Source organism: Arvicola amphibius, chromosome 7 (genome assembly GCF_903992535.2).
Source record: "Arvicola amphibius chromosome 7, mArvAmp1.2, whole genome shotgun sequence".
Classification (NCBI taxonomy): domain Eukaryota; kingdom Metazoa; phylum Chordata; class Mammalia; order Rodentia; family Cricetidae; genus Arvicola; species Arvicola amphibius.
Window position 1 is genome coordinate 69,752,905 of NC_052053.1, and position 15,031 is coordinate 69,767,935.

Below are 15,031 nucleotides of genomic sequence, written 5' to 3' on the forward strand. Positions count from 1 at the left end.
GGCTTGTAGGCAGACTTTAAAAATATATTTAAAGAATTTATTGTTTTAAAAACGTATGCAGATGTTTTGCCCTGCTTTTATGTCTGTGCACTTCTCGGGCATGCCTAATACCTGAAGAGGCCAGAAGAGGGTGTCAGATTCCCTGGGATTGGAATTATAAATGGTTTTGAGCTGCTACATGGTTGCTGAGGATTGAACCTGGGTCTTCTGGAAGAGCAACCAGTGTTCTTATCTGCTGAGCCATTTCTCCAGCGAGTATGCATGAGTCAGAAGAGGGTGTTGGACCCCTTAGAGCTGGAGTTATAACGTGTTTGCAGGACTTGTTAGACATATGCTGGGATTTGAACTCTGGTTCCCGTGGTCGTGCTTCAGATGCTTTTAACCACCGAGTGGTCTTTCCAGTCCCACAGTGCTTTCTGAGGACTCTGCCTTGGGCACTGGCTGCCAGCCTGCAGCTGGGAAGCTCCCCATGAGTGCCCTACTCCTGTTCCTACTAAATGGCAGCTCATGTCCACAACGGTGAAGACAGCCCTTCTCCAGGGCCCATTGCTAAATAAATGGACAGTAATCATCATGAGAACGTGGGTAACACAGTTTGAAATGTATGTTTGTATAACATGGGAATATTCTGGAAAGATACTCTGAAGTTCTGGCCAACCAAGCAACACTTCCTGTGTGCAGGCTTTGTCTGTAACTAAAATCTGCAAATAGTTTTCCCTTAATCACGAAACCCCGGGGTGATGATGACATGATACCCCAGGTATCATGAAAAGAAATTAAGCCCCAGAGAGGTTGAGAAAGCTGTGTGGGGTCCCAGAGCTGAATGAGACGGTGGAGCTTGGATCGGATGTGAGCGAATGTCTTGCTCCGTTAGGCTTGAGGCTGTCTGTAAAGATCGGGGCATTCACATCCTTTTCAGTTAATTGGAAGTTGTCCAGTCACACTGCAGTGGAGGTGGGAGGACCCCTCCTCCTCCCAGCAGTGCTAGGCAAGGAGCTCTTAACTCTCTGAGAGGGTGAGTGGTTTGCCTCAGGGTTGAACAGCTAGGAACTGTGAACTTGAATTTTCCAGGCCTTTTCTGCCTATCAAGGACCAGGAGAACTAAGACATTCTCCCTTTCTATGAGTCAAAGCAGACATCAGCCACCTGCCCACCATCACAGCCTGGAAGCCTAACAGATTCTTCAGTTGACAGTCTGCGCTATAAAAGCCCCCATTGAAATTCCCCTGCATACCTAGAGGCAGAGACTGTGACCAAAGCCAGTCAGGGTAGGGAAGGAGTACTGCCACTCCCTGCTCCAGCAGGGACTGCAGGTGGGAACAGTGTAAGGTTCAAAAACCACTTCTGCCTTGGTCTTGCTTCATGCCAAGGGGTAGGGCCCTCAGGCCCCTGCACCCCAAGGCAGCATGAAGAGTGGGTGCCCACTATATGGTTGCCATGACTACCTGAATATGCTCTGCAGAGGCCTGGGCAACATATTCCCCAACAAGCCAGCCCCCCCAAGCCCTGCCTACCTGAGGTGATCCAAGTAGTACAGGCCAGCATCTCTCCCGTAGTACATTCTGGAACGCACTTGCAGCACCACTGGATAGCCACCCCAACATAGCATCTACCCCAGGCGTGGGCATCTGGGCAGGTTGAGGGTGAAGAAAGGACCCAGAGGCAAGGGTGGGAGGGCAGCCTGCTCAGTCTCAGACTCCCCATGGTGGGAAAATGAAGAGGTGGCTGCCTGCATAGCCCTAAAGGACTGGTTTAGGGAACTGGTCTTCTGAGCCCTACCGAATGAGAGTCACTCTGGTGGTAATAATAATGTTGACGTGGATGTGGCCACCACGCCCACTCCGTCATCTCATTTCTCTTCAAGCATGCTGACATGTCCTAGTTAGTTTTGTTGTCAACTTGATACACCTGGAAAGAGAGAACCTCAATTGAAGGACGGCTTCTCCTGGACCGGTGTGTGGGCATGTCTGTGGGGGCATTTGCTTTCTCTCTCCCTGTGTAGCCCTGGCTGCCATGGAGCCTCAAACTCATAGAGATCCATCTGCCTTTGCCTCTTGGTTGCTGGGATTAAAGATATGGACTACCGTGTCTGGCCCCTATAGGGCATTTTCTTGACCTGTGATTAATATGGGAGGGCCCGACCCACTGGGCAAGTGGTTATAGGTTGTATGTGTAAGCAAACTGAGCAGCCAGTAAGCAGCGTGCTTCCGTTCCTGCCCTGACTTCCCTCAGTGAGAAACCGTGGCCTGGGAGTTGTAAGATGAAGAAAACCCTTTCCGCTCCTAAGTGGGTTTTAGTCGGTATTTCTTTTTTCTTTTTAGACTATTTTTACTTTATGTGTATGAGTGTTTACCTGCATGTGTATCTGTGTATTACACACCTGCCTGGTACACACTTAAGGCACCAGAGGGTGTCAAATCCCTTAGAACGCAAGTTTAATTATAGAGTGTTGTGAACTTCCTTGTGGGTGCTAGGAATCAAACCCGGGTCCTCTGAAAGAAAAGCAAATGCTTCTTATTGCTGAGCATCTCTCCAGCCCTTGGTCAATGTTTTATACAGCAACATAGAAAATAAACTAGGGCAGATGGCGACTGTCCCACTCGCCAGCAGATGAGGGACAACCTGCCGATCCTCTCCCGTGTGGAACAATGTCCAGGCTAGCCGGTCCCTGAGATGCTCACTCTCTCCATTCTCACTTCGGACTGGAGCGCTGCTATGGTTAAAATCTGGGAGCTGTTAGGGGTGTGCTTTCAAAGAAGATATAGGCTTCTGGCCCCTTCCTGTCACTCTCTTTGATACTTGGATCCCTTGAAGTGAGGATGTCTCCTCTCCTCCTCTCCTGTGTGTCACATACCACCACCGTGATACATTGTGCAGCCTCGGGCCCTAAATCCGTTAGCACCAAGTAAGCCTGACTGAGCCTCTGAAGTCGGGAGCTAAGATGAAACTCTCCCCCTCTGGAATCAACTGTCTCAGGTACACCAAGACCATCCAATGAACACAGGTAGGAAAGTGGAGAAAGGCCTGTGTTCACAGGCCAGTGATAGAGCTCTGGAGAGAAGCCCCCACCAGAGCCTGTTGGCTCTCAGGCAATAAGCCAGAGGTCAAGGCATGTTCTCAGCCCGAATCTGCAGCAGGATCCCTAACCTTCCTGTAGAGTTCTGGGTTAGTAGGTTTAGAGTCTAACAAGTTCCCAGTATTGCTGATGGTCCCATTGGAGAACACACTGAGAACTATGAGTTGTGGATAGTCAGAAGATGATTGATGCTCTCATCCTGCCAGTCCCGGGCCTCATCGGTCCACATCTCAGGTGTACGAGCCAGCCTTGTAGGCCCTCTGGGGACTTCCAGGCCTCCGCTAGCCATAAGACTTAGAAAAAGGTCCTACCCCCCCCTCTGGTTATGTATTTCTAGGGGGCCTCTTGCCCATCTAAGCATATTGTGGAGAAGCTGTGTATCAATCAGAGAGAGATGATGAGGCCAGAGATTAGCCTCATTGGGAAGGAACCACCTGCCGCTTGGGGGACGGCGGAATAGTATCATGGGCCAGGATTCCTGGGCTCCAGACTGGTAGTGGCTTCCCCTCTCCAAATGTCATCTTGCTCTTCTGATGGTGATGCAGGTGCTCTCTCTTGTCCCTTTCCTGCAGAGCACTGAGCACACAATGTTTGTAGCCAGGAAGAGAAATCCTTGACCTAAATGTCAGCCTCGGAACTCCCATCATCCCTGAGAGAGCAGGAGCTGTGGAAGGATCCAGAGCAAAGTTGGGGTGCAGTCATTGCCAACTTTCCTGAAGATGCCTCTGATGGTCAGTGGGAGGTGGCCCAGGCTGCCAGGAAGGAGTGTGCGTGCAGTCAGAGCCTTGCACAGATTTGTTGGCCAGCATCTCTTGTCCCGGCCCTTTTCTTGCAACTGTCACCAGCAACCCTGTGTGACTCCAGGATTATCTGTGAGGACTGTGCCCACTGTGACTACAAACTGAACCTATGAATTCCCAACAACTTCACACACCATAGCAGAGTCCTCTTCCCCCGGTGAATGAGGAGCTGGGGCCTCAGGAAGCCCTTGTGCTGTTGGCATCCTGGGCTGGCAGCTGCTAGCAATGCTGGGCTTGTGCTGTTAGATGCCAGAAGCATCTGCTGGCTGTAGTGTGCTTTCCCAGGCCTGAGAGAGGGGCTAGGAAGGGCAGAGCTGTGTGCAGTCTAAACCAGTGTGACCAGACACAAGTGGTGGTGTATTCACCGGGGACAGCGTAGGTCCCTAGGTGTCCAACCACTGAGACCACCCTCAACTGGAAGGAAGAGGTGAAGGCAGCAGAAGTCGGGCTCCAGAATGGAGAGGAGCACCTCCCCTCTGCTTCCTGAAGAGGGGAGTAACATTTGGTCAGGATAGTGTCAGGGGCCAATGGCAAGGAAGAAGCCTTGAAGATAAATGACCCTCTTGTCTCCTCCTTCCCCCTAGATGTCCATCCAACTCATTACCTGAAGCCAGGGGCCAGATAGCTGGCCCGGATATGATGGCACCCACACAGGCACCTTCAAAGATGTAGCAGCTAGAGAGGGTAAGGTGAACCTGGGGCCTGGATATGAGAACTGTGCCAACACCAGCTTCTTCCCGCACCATCCTTGTGGTCCCTCCCTCTTTCCCTCTGTCGTAGGGCTCTTTGTAAACACGGCTTTCTAAAATGATCCTCACCTGATGGTGCCAGTTGTTCCCTCCTGGGCCCCTGCCTGGCAGGGATGTCCAGTGCTCTGTGAAGGCTCACTGGCAAACTCTCCAGAGGCTGTCCCCTGCTTGGCCCCCTTACCCCAGCAGACTGGTGGGGGTTCCCACATAGACTTCTTCCTTTGTGGTCTATGTGTTTGGTCCTAGCTACTTTGGCCTTCATGCCAGTAGCTCCCTGGTTCCACTCTCTCAGCTCCTCTGCCCATACCACATTGCTGAACAAAGAGGAGGTGTTCAGAGGTCCCCATTTCTCAACTTGACATGCCAAGCAACATCATAGGTTCTCCGGAGCATCCCTCCCGCAGCTCCCTCCATCTTTCCTTCACATTATTGTTTTTGGGCATTTCTTTGTGTCTGATCACAGCAAGGCCTGTGATCCTAAACTTCACAGTCTTCAGTGTGGTCAGCAGGGGTGTTGAGTAGGAGAACATGCACCTTTGGGAAGAACTGTGATCCAGAGAGTCTGGCTAAAGGATGCTTGGGAGTCATTGCCAGGATCTCAGGAGTTTTGGGACCCAGCAGGTATAGGAGGAGGGAAGGGGTCCTTCTCGTTAGGAAATGGCTATCTGTGCTTGTCAGGCCTTTAAGGGTTGGCCTGCCCACTCTGTCATTCACACTTCTGCATGTGCCCTGTGTGGGGTTCTTTTACATCTCCCTTAAAGTGTCACTGTAGGAGAAAGTCCTCCCTCCTCTGTTTGCAAGGCACACCGATGCGTGTCCCCAGGCCCACCGTCCACTTACACCGATGTGTGTCCCCAGGCCCACCGTCTACTTCCTGCAGAATTGGCACTACCTTGGATCCACCATCTTTACTTCTTTATGCCCTGGTCTGTGGTCTGGTCCCATGGTTGGAATGAACCTTATATCCAGAAAGAATTTCAAGGAGCTGATGGTTTATACCCTTGGTTTGGTTGAAAGAATTATTTTGCACTGTTTTTAGGGACTACATAGAATTCCACTGTCTGGTGTGGTGTGTGTATGTGCTTTGTTATTCGTTCATTCATTTTTATTTTCTGAGTCAGACGGTTTTGTTGTTTTGTTTTTGTTTTCTCTCTCTCTCTCTCTCTCTCTCTCTCTCTCTCTCTCTCTCTCTCTCTCTCTCTCTCTCTCTCTCTCTCTAAGACAGGGTTTCGCGTGTGTAGCCCTAGCTGTCCTGGAACCAGTCTGACCTTGAACTCACAGAGATCCGCCAGCCTCTGCCTTCTGAGTGCTGGTATTAAAGACATGAGCCACCAACGCCCAACTTTGCAGACAGTATTTTGTAACCCAGGCTGTTCTGGAACTTGCTACATAGCCAAGAATGACCACAAACTTCTGATGCTCCTACTTCTGCCTCCCAGACTGAATTAGCTATTTTTTTTTTCTTTTTTTGCTGCTGGGATAAAACACCATGACCAAGGCAACTTATAGAAGAAAGAGTTTATTTGGGCTTAAGGCTCCAGAAAGTTAAGAGTCAACCAGGGGACTTATATGGCATGGTGGGGCCCTCAAAACATACTTCCTCCGGCAAGGCCACAAACTCCTAACTAAGCCTCCCCATCAACAGTGCCACCATCTGGGGACAAAGCATTCAAATGCCCAAGACTATGGGGGGCATTTCTCATCCAAACCAGCACAACAGTGCTGGGATTACAGGTGTGTTCACCAGGTCTGGCTGACACACCTTCGAGTGTCCCAGACTTGCCCATTCTCCTGCCTGTATAGACATTTAGGCTTCCATTTTTCCACAGGTGGTAACATACTATGACTGTCACTGTACAAGTGGCTGGATCAGCCTGGCAGAGATCACAGCCTGCAGGAGAATTGAGGAGGCCTTACAAGTGACCTGTTTACCAGGGTGCAGGCAGGGTTTGGTCAGGAAGAAAGGGATGGACCAACTGTTGTGTCCTGCTACAGGTCTCATGGGGTGGCTGGAAGGAGGAGCATCACAATCTGAGAGCAGGGGTGGGGGAGGCCCAAGGAAGGGCCTAGATGGGAGCTGTGCTGTCAGCGATGGGGTAAAAATCATCCCTTATGCTCTTACTAGACACCCACTGCCTCCAGAGTCTCCCTGGACAGCCCACTCTGGGGTACAGAGTAAGATGGGATTTCAGATCTGTAGAAGTAACACAAACCTCTTAGACCTGTGCCTCTCAGCTTTCAGCCTTGTCCTTAACCCAAAGGCCACAGAACTTCAGTCTCTGGTGACCATGACTAGGGCTGCATCTATCAGAAGTCTAAGACTTGGCATCACCCTCAGTCTTGGCGGAGGGTGCCTTGAGTGGGTGGAACTGCCCAGCAGGAAGAAATCTTCCAGTCCCATGCCATGGCTCTCTTCCTCAGCCCTGGAGATACGGCTGGAACTTTAGTTCATTCTGGGCCTAACTCCCCTCAGGGCCCTTTTCTAGTGTGTTCTCTTCCTTTTCTGCAGTAAGAGATGTTAACAAGAAGTATTGAGTGAAAGAATAAAATTCATAGGTTCTGTTCAACATCCCCTGCCTCACCAGCAGACCCGCTCCCAGTCCCCCTGGTGGTTGAGGCTGAGCATCTTAGGTTTGGTGGGGTGGGGCAGGCAGGGCTGGTGGAGGAGGGCAGCCCTCAGCAGAAACCCTGCAATCCATCTGAACTGTGACGCTCTGTGACTGTGTTTCCTGAAGGAAGCATTCCTTTCTTGGAAGTTTGCCCAAGGTCACAGGAAGGAAAGCAGAATTCCTGTGTGAGCTGGTGTTAGGCGGGAGGGCCTCCTCTGCGGCTTCGTTCCTGGACTCATCATCACGTGCTGTAACGGGGCATGGCACCACACAGAGCCTGCTGGGGAAGGACTGCTACCACACCCTCCAGGGTGGGCCTGACGGTGAGGCACGAGGTAGTCAGGGGATTTCATGGCCATGAGCTCTCTACCAAACTTCCTTCTCCATAAAATGAATCCTACAGTTCTCGGTGATGTTGTTTGAGTTGCTATGGTGATGGATAAATAAAGCATTCTCAAAGCCCAAAAATGGTGGTGCTGGTAGAAGGGCTGTGGCTGGGAAAGCCAGCCCTCACCCACTGCGATGGGAGGAGTGTCATGTCGGTAACTGGGGTGCCACCAGATGAACAGCCCAGCATGGGTCCCTGTTGATGGAGTTTGGGCTGTGTGCCCTGTCGGTCTGGGTTGGGGGAGTCTGTGGCCTCCATCCCCCCCCTCTCTTTTGTCAGTTGTACCTGGGTCCTTTGAACAAGCACTGTGACAGGGAATGAGAGACAGCTGATATCTTCAGAAGGGTCTCCCTGCTTGTATGAATTCGGAGAGCCTCCTCCCCACGGAACCTTTCTTGGTGAATCTTCATTCTCACAGGCTGGCATGTTATGCCTAACCTGAGAACTATATCCAAATTGCCACCTCTGCCAGGGGTGTACCTTTCAAAGCCTCTGATTGGCTGAATAACACATTAGTCATGATTCAACGAGGAGTTTTGCCTTCTGGGAGAATTTCTCTTCAATGTTGTCTCATAGGCACTTTCCTCACTGGGTCCAACCACTACTGACTGAAGCCATCACCCCCTGGAGAGCAGCCCCATTATGTATTGACTGACCCTGAGGCCGCAGCTGTGGGGTACAGTAGGTGTGAGTACCATGGGCACCATGCTACCTACTCAAGATGCTCCCTCACTTCTCCCAGATATATCTGGGTCTGGTGTCATTTTACAACGGAATGCTGTTGTGTATACCTGGTTTTGTGGTATCGTGGATAACATCGACTTTTTGATGGGCAGATAAATTGGGTTGAATAGTTTCTTGGTATCCATGGCTAAGCAGTTAGTCACCCTTACGAAGCCAGTACTAACCCAGCAGCAAGCCAGTAGGAACCTTTGAAATGGAGAACAGTCACTGGAAGAAGAAATGGATTTACTCCACAGCCTGGGTGTCTAGTGTAATGGTTCTTCTACCAGGACCGACTCTGCAGGCCTCTGACTGCCCTGTATGCACGCGTGAGCTTGCACGTGGAAGCCAGAGGAAACCTGCGTCCTTGAGTGTCATTCCTCGGGAACCATCCACTGTGTTCTCTAAAGACACAGTCTGTCGCTGGCCTGGAACCCACAGAGTTGGTTGGTTATAGACTCTGCCTCCCCACCTTTGTTGCCACTCTTGCTGATGTGAGTTCTGGGAACCAAATACATGTCTTTGTGTTTGTGGGCACTTTACTAACTGAGCTTTCTGCATAATCTCACATTTTCAAAACTTGCTGGGTCATGAGGCAGAAGAGGCAGGCAGCCTTCATGAAGCTTGCGCCTGGCCACCCACCTGGGGTTGTTCTGGTTTCCACCCAAAACTAGCAGTCTTCAAGGGTGCCCAGCAAATGAATCAGAGAAGACCATGCAAGGCAGTGATCGTTACCTAGGAAATTCCAACATGCACAGCCCCAAGCCGAAGGTTCTTCATCTCTCTTTTTCATAATGGGTTTTCATCTTTTTGAAAAGATGTTTTAGTTGAGTATAAAATTTTAGGTCAGAATTTTTTTCCGTTTTGATACTTCAACGTGGTGCTGCAAAATGAGACATTTGCTGTCATCCCTTTTTCTTTGTATTTGTCCCTAAAAAGATTTTTATTAGTGTATGAGTACGTGCGTGCGTGCGTGTGTGCATGTGTGCATGCGTGTGTGTATGTGTGTGTAAGGGTGTCTGAGGAGACCAGAAGAGGGTATCAGATCTCTCCAGGAGTGAAAGATGGTTGTGAGCTGCCACATGGGGTCTAGGAAGCAAACCGATCCTCTGCACTCTCTGGCCCTCAAATGATGCCCTTCTCTCTAGCTGTTTTCTTTTCTTTTCCCTTTATCATTGGTTAGGAGCAATTCATGACATGTCTTGGCGCAGCAGTCACAGCGCCTGGTTCTGTGTTTCCTGTGTTTGTGTATCGCTAAGTGTCTTCAATTCGTGGTTTATCGTTTTTGACAAATTTGGAAATTACTGTCATTTCTTTCTTAAAAGTTATTCCTTTGGTCAGCTGTGTTGGTGCACGCCTTTAATCCCAGCACTCAGAAGACACAGGCAAGTGGATATCTGAGTTCAAGGCCAGCCTGATCTACAGAGTGAACTCCAGGACAGCCAAGGCTATACAGAGACATCCTGTCAAAAAAAAAAAAAACCAAACAAACAAAACACACATACACACAGACACACACACACACACACACACACACACACACACCAAAATTATTCCTTTTATTTTTTCAGGTTCTACTATAATTTTCTTACTACCATTTTCTTCTTCCCTTTCTCCCTCTAAAACCCTTCCATATACCCCTCCTTGCTCTCTTTCAAATTTGTGGCCTTTTTTTCATTAATTGTTGTTACATACATACATATATTTGTATGTATCTCCATACATATATATTCCTAAATACATAGATGAAACCTGCTTGGTCTGTATAATGTTATTTATGTGTATGCTTGCAGGCTTGAGCACTTGGGGTTAGATAACCAATTGGTGTGCTTTTCTTTGGTGAAGACTGTGTCTCCTGCTCTCAGCATTTCTTAGTTGTCTGTAGCTCTTTGTGTAGGTTCAGGCCTCGTGGGCTCCCCACCACCCACCTCCATCTACTTCAGCGTGTCTATTGTTGCTGTCCTTGTTCAGGTCACGTTTGGCCAGCCGTGTTGGTGAGACTTTATGGGTGTAGTTTCTGAAATTAGCAGGAAACACAGTCTCACAGAAAATTTCTCGTTTCTGTGGCTCTCACAGCCTTTCTGCCCTCTCTTCTGCAATGGCTCCGGGTTTAATTAGGAGTTGTTTTGTAAATGCATCCATTAGGACGAGGCTCCACTTTCTCTACTGTGACAGGTGTGGGTTTCTTTAATGGTCTCTTCCTATTGCAAAGAGAAGACAGGTGAGAACATTTATTATAGCTGAAGAGTTAGAGCCAGAAGCCTCAGATGAGAGTGAACTTGTGGTGTTTGTCTTTCTGGGTCTGGGTTTCCTCCCTATGACCTTTTCAAGTTCCATTTGTATGCAAAGCTTGTGGTTTCCTTTTTCTTCATAGCCAGGTAGTGTTCTGTGGTGTGTGGTATGGCGTTCTCATTGGTCACTCGGCTGCTGAAGGAGCTTGATCCATTTCCTAGTTCATCGCCCGCTGCTGTCCCAGAGTTCACGGGAGCTCAGTTCGTGTGTGTGTGTGTGTGTGTGTGTGTGCTCTGCACATGCACGTGTGTGTGGGTAGAGATCAGAGGACCAACTTTGGGGGGTCACTGCTCTCATTCACCCTTGTGGGTCCCAGGGATCAAGGCTATCAGGTTGTGAGCCTGGGTGGCAAGCCCCCTTATCAGCTGATCCACCTCCCTGGCCCACCTGGATAATTCCAATTCTAAGCTTTTAATTTCATGAATCTTAAGTAATATCTAATCTGTTACAAGTAACATACATTTTTTCCTTCAGGGGCTGTAGTTTTCATCATTCGATGTTATATTAAAAATTAAAATGATTTTGTTGACTGTTTGAACATAGGGAATATAACTCCAAAAGCTGTTTTTTACCGTCGTCTGCTAATTCTCTTATGGGGTAAACTGCAGGCTGGCTCTGACTCTTGGTCTCCTGGTTGTGGGCTGTGCTTTCCTCTTGGCTGGTTTGAGAGCTTGGCTCTTCTTGGCTGGACTCCAGGCATTGTGATGATGCCATTTGGGATCTTCGCTACTTTGCCTCCAATAAATGTTCTGTAGCTTTGTTCTGGGATGAAGTTAAGTTGTTTGTAAAGATTTTGCTATTACTTTGTCTTGTTTTGATGAGTTATTAAGCAGACATGGAAGCATGGTCTGTCTAGTGCCCTCTCTTTCCCCCACCCTCTCCCCTCCTCTGTTGGACTGAACTCAGGGCCTCACACTTGCTAGATCAGAGCTCTCCATGAAGCCAAATCCCAAGGTTCAGTCTAGGCCTTTATCTAGGAGGTCTAGGGTGGTGATCCCACCATAAGGCACAACTGTTTTTCATTTGGTTGACCTCTGAAGGTTCCTTCAAGGCCCGTATGTTGACTGCCTGCTCCACAGCTGGTAGCATTAGTGGGAGGGAGGTGATGGGAACCTTAGGGTCACTGCGGGCATGCTCATGGAGGGTATGCTGGGCACCTGCTCTTTCCTCTCCCTTTCTCTGCTTCCTGGTTGCCATTTTTTTCCTCCACTATGACAGAAAGCTGCCGAACTTAGCAACCTTCCTGAGCATTCTATCCAGTGTCTGTGAATTATGAGGTTTTCTAGTCTGGTTCGTGGGAAACAACATTATCCTTTTGTCTGTTTGTGCACTAGATACTATTCCTTTAATCTTTTGGAAGCCTCTTTCCCTGGCACTGGATGTTTTCTTCCCCTGTGAGCACTGGTAAGTAGGCTGCTGGATTCCTGAGGGCGCCGTGGTGCTCTGTGGAGTATCCTTGCAGCTGAGTGCCATCCTGAGAGCTGTGGCTGTCTCCTTGGCCCCAATCATCTTCAAGCTTCAGGGTCACCAGGCTCCACCCCAGTTCTCCTAGATGGCTCAGAACATTCATCTCTGGCCAATCATATCTCAGGGAGAAGGATCGCAGCTATCTGTAGAAAGACACCTGTTTTTTATGGTTACAGAATTCCTTATTTCATGTATCCTATCTATATTTTTCTTACATAAAAGAATAATTCTGATTTCTGTCACCCCTTGGATTTTTTTTAGATTTTTTTATTTATTATGTATACAACATTCTGTCTCCATGTATGCCCGCATGCCAGAGGAGGGCGCCAGATCTCATTACAGATGGTTGTGAGCCACCTTCTGGTTGCTGGGAATTGAACTCAGGACCTCTGGAAAAGCAGGCAGTGCTCTTTACCACTGAGCCATTTCTCCAGCTCCAACCTCTTGGGTTTTTAAGACAGAGTCTCACATATTCTGTCTTTGAACTTGATGTAGAAAAGGAGGACTTTGAACTTCTGATCCTACTGCCTTCACCTCTAGAATGCTGGGATTATGGAGTTGCAGGCGTGTTCCACCATGTCTGATTACACACAGTGCCATGGACAGAACCCTGGAATTGGCACATGCTAAGCAAACACTCCACTAACTAACCACGTCTCCCTTCCCCCGGACCTTTTGAGATAGGGTCTCACTCTCAGTCCTAGCTGGCCTAGATGTCCCAGGCATTTTCTTGCTTCGGTCTCCCCAGTGCTGGAATTAAGGCCTGAACCTCTATGACCTTACCTGGAAGCAGAAGTTTGGGAAGGTTTTTTAATTTTTTTTTTAAAACACAAATTAGATCAAGCAAATTCTCATCTGTCTATTGATTCTTTGTGTTTGCTTCCTGTATAGTTCATTGTTCCTGTTATTTGTTCTTTTCTCTTTGGGGTTATCTCCTGTTCTTTGTGATCTGAAAGGATACTTTCAGGTACAAACTACAAGTCCCTTTCTCACACTGATTTACAGAGAAAAGGAAACTTAGTTGCCTGTAGTCAGATCCCTTTTCCCAAACAAGGGTTCTCTCTGGGCCTGGAATCCCACTGTCAAAGCTGCAATTATGAAGCAAGAGTCAGCAAAACCACCGGCTTCTGGAAATAAAGTTTCACTGGCACAGATCCACCTTCATTTGTTTAGACATCATCTGTGAGGATGTGGAGTTCTCAAGATCTCAGAGTTAATCCCCCAGATTGCCTATGTAGATTATCAAGGGAAATGTTTGGGAACCTTTCCCTCACTCTGGACCAAGTTTTTGCTTGTGGCGTGAAGTTACTACATTGTGTACACTTGAGATGCTGGGATGGGCTAGCTTGGAGTAGGGTTGGTGTGTTGATCTAAAAGATCAGAAATACATGGTGAGTCCACAGTTTACTGTGTGTTCTCATGAATGCCAGAGACGATATAGCTAGGCTTCCTCCATCTAGGGGCCAAGAGCCAGTACCCAAGGCTGTTTCACCCATCAGCTGGTCACAAACTTTCTGTTTTCTAAAATATTAACCCTAATGCCCCAATAGCAGCCACCAAAGTCAATGACAGGGCAGTGGGCAAGTACTTCTTGGGTGTTTATTACTCACAAAGCCCCTTCCAAACTCTCTGAGATGCACAGGAGATACTCTTTTTTACATTTGGAAACCGAGGGACAGAAATAACTGTTTAGTTATTTTACTTTTGGTCCCAGGCTAGTGAGCAAGCTCCCTATGGACCCACTGTTACAAGTTCAGAGGAAGCCTACAGAATCACCTGGGGCGGATGTCTCAGGGCTGTGAGATGGCCCAAAAGGCAGTGTGGAAGCAAATCTGGGATAAACAGACACAGCAGAGGTAGCTGGGCGAGGCACTGCTGACTGGTACGAGGGGGGGAGGAGTCGGGGGGGCAGGTATGAAGTTCTAATCTGGAGGGATTAAATACTTCAGAGGCAAGCAACCACTCCAGTGCAAGGGTTTGGAAGGCTGACAGGGCCAGTCAGAAGACACGCTCTCATGGGGACACTTATGGGACAAAGAGGAAGCATGGGTTCTGTCAGGAAAGGAATTCATTTGTCTGGTCACACTATTTGGGACCTTCGTCTTACAAATAGTACTCAGATTCTGGTTTTGGGTAGTGCGATCCTCTTGGCCTTTCTTTTAAAAATTTAAAAACTGGGCACCAAATATATGCAGTAACTCGTGAATACGCTATCTATGTGTATAGATTCCCTCGCGATAACACCGTTCTGATGAGGGGGTCGCTCTACCCAACCTACTATACTGGGCCATTTTGCCTGCGTCTTAAAAACTAAGGCTAGATACACACGTATGTGTGCTTGTGTGACCCCAGCTAAGTCATACATCATTCCCAGCAGCCTAGAAGGCTCCAGGGACCCTGCAGTCGCTTCCTGCGCTGGACGTTTTGCCTCAGGCTCCACTCAGCTTCCGGCTTCCAAACCCCACCTGCCCCCATTGAACCACAAGCCCTCACTCTGTTGAAGCAACCCTGGGGTCCACAAAGGGATCCTCTGCAGAGGCCCGGGGTTTCTCGTAAGGGATGTTCTACATCAACCTTTTCGGCCGCCGATTCCACTAAAGGCGGCGTCTCGCCTGGATTCTCATTCTCAGCGCACCAGGCCGACACCCTAATCAGTCAGGGGGTAGAATCTCAAGAGTAGAGGCAGGGTACTGCGCATCCCCAGGGGCGCGTGCCCGGGGGTCGGGGAGCGCGCGTCCAGCGGATCCCGGAGCCTTCCGGCAGGTGCCCCGCCCGCGTCTGGCGAGCGCACTCGGGCACAGACCTCGGACGAGCTCGGACGCGACAACCGCGACCCCGCAGAACTGCTCCTGGGGTCGCGCCAGACAGATGCCTCGCTAGACCACGATGGTCGGTCCCGGAGTCCCGGGAACGGACCCGAACTACTG